We start from the raw sequence: 2,500 nt of genomic DNA, 5'->3' as shown, positions 1-2,500 counted from the left end.
CCACGTGAAACCTGGGCTATTTCACGTGGAAACTTGAGTTTTCCACGTGAAACCTTGGAATTTCACGTGGAATCCTGAGTTTTCCAAGCTTTTCACGTGGAACTTGGCCAATTTCACGTGGAATGTTGAGATTTCCTTCCTTTCCACGTGAAACCTGGGCTATTTCACGTGGAAACTTGAGTTTTCCACGTGAAACCTTGGAATTTCACGTGGAATCCTGAGTTTCCCAAGCTTTTCACGTGGAACTTGGCCAATTTCACGTGGAATGTTGAGATTTCCTTCCTTTCCACGTGAAACCTGGGCTATTTCACGTGGAAACTTGAGTTTTCCACGTGAAACCTTGGAATTTCACGTGAAATCCTGAGATTTCCAAGCTTTTCATGTGGAAACTTGAGTTTTTCACGTGGAATGTTGAGATTTCCTTCCTTTCCACGTGAAACCTGGGCTATTTCACGTGGAAACTTGAGTTTTCCACGTGAAACCTTGGAATTTCACGTGGAATCCTGAGTTTTCCAAGCTTTTCACGTGGAACTTGGCCAATTTCACGTGGAATGTTGAGATTTCCTTCCTTTCCACGTGAAACCTGGGCTACTTCACGTGGAAACTTGAGTTTTCCACGTGAAACCTTGGAATTTCACGTGGAATCCTGAGTTTTCCACGCTTTTCACGTGGAACTTGGCCAATTTCACGTGGAATGTTGAGATTTCCTTCCTTTCCACGTGAAACCTGGGCTATTTCACGTGGAAACTTGAGTTTTCCACGTGAAACCTTGGAATTTCACGTGGAATTCTGAGATTTCCAAGCTTTTCACGTGGAAACTTGAGTTTTTCACGTGGAATGTTGAGATTTCCTTCCTTTCCACGTGAAACCTGGGCTATTTCACGTGGAAACTGGAGTTTTCCACGTGAAACCTTGGAATTTCACGTGGAATTCTGAGATTTCCAAGCTTTTCACGTGGAAACTTGAGTTTTTCACGTGGAATGTTGAGATTTCCTTCCTTTCCACGTGAAACCTGGGCTACTTCACGTGGAAACTTGAGTTTTCCACGTGAAACCTTGGAATTTCACGTGGAATCCTGAGTTTTCCAAGCTTTTCACGTGGAACTTGGCCAATTTCACGTGGAATGTTGAGATTTCCTTCCTTTCCACGTGAAACCTGGGCTATTTCACGTGGAAACTTGAGTTTTCCATGTGAAACCTTGGAATTTCACGTGGAATCCTGAGATTTCCAAGCTTTTCACGTGGAAACTTGAGTTTTTCACGTGGAATGTTGAGATTTCCTTCCTTTCCACGTGAAACCTGGGCTATTTCACGTGGAAACTGGAGTTTTCCACGTGAAACCTTGGAATTTCACGTGGAATTCTGAGATTTCCAAGCTTTTCACGTGGAAACTTGAGTTTTTCACGTGGAATGTTGAGATTTCCTTCCTTTCCACGTGAAACCTGGGCTACTTCACGTGGAAACTTGAGTTTTCCACGTGAAACCTTGGAATTTCACGTGGAATCCTGAGTTTTCCAAGCTTTTCACGTGGAACTTGGCCAATTTCACGTGGAATGTTGAGATTTCCTTCCTTTCCACGTGAAACCTGGGCTATTTCACGTGGAAACTTGAGTTTTCCACGTGAAACCTTGGAATTTCACGTGGAATCCTGAGTTTTCCAAGCTTTTCACGTGGAACTTGGCCAATTTCACGTGGAATGTTGAGATTTCCTTCCTTTCCACGTGAAACCTGGGCTATTTCACGTGGAAACTTGAGTTTTCCACGTGAAACCTTGGAATTTCACGTGGAATCCTTAGTTTTCCAAGCTTTTCACGTGGAACTTGGTCAATTTCACGTGGAATGTTGAGATTTCCTTCCTTTCCCCGTGAAACCTAGGCTATTTCACGTGGAAACTTGAGTTTTCCACGTGAAACCTTGGAATTTCACGTGGAATCTTGAGATTTCCAAGCTTTTCACGTGGAAACTTGAGTTTTTCACGTGGAATGTTGAGATTTCCTTCCTTTCCACGTGAAACCTGGGCTATTTCACGTGGAAACTTGAGTTTTCCACGTGAAACCTTGGAATTTCACGTGGAATCCTGAGTTTTCCAAGCTTTTCACGTGGAACTTGGCCAATTTCACGTGGAATGTTGAGATTTCCTTCCTTTCCACGTGAAACCTGGGCTACTTCACGTGGAAACTTGAGTTTTCCACGTGAAACCTTGGAATTTCACGTGGAATCCTGAGTTTTCCAAGCTTTTCACGTGGAACTTGGCCAATTTCACGTGGAATGTTGAGATTTCCTTCCTTTCCACGTGAAACCTGGGCTATTTCACTTGGAAACTTGAGTTTTCCACGTGAAACCTTGGAATTTCACGTGGAATCCTGAGTTTTCCAAGCTTTTCACGTGGAACTTGGCCAATTTCACGTGGAATGTTGAGATTTCCTTCCTTTCCACGTGAAACCTGGGCTATTTCACGTGGAAACTTGAGTTTTCCACGTGAAACCTTGGAATTTCACGTG

Source organism: Lotus japonicus, chromosome 2 (assembly GCF_012489685.1).
Source record: "Lotus japonicus ecotype B-129 chromosome 2, LjGifu_v1.2".
In the NCBI taxonomy this organism is placed as follows: domain Eukaryota; kingdom Viridiplantae; phylum Streptophyta; class Magnoliopsida; order Fabales; family Fabaceae; genus Lotus; species Lotus japonicus.
This window is presented reverse-complemented; position numbering follows the sequence as displayed.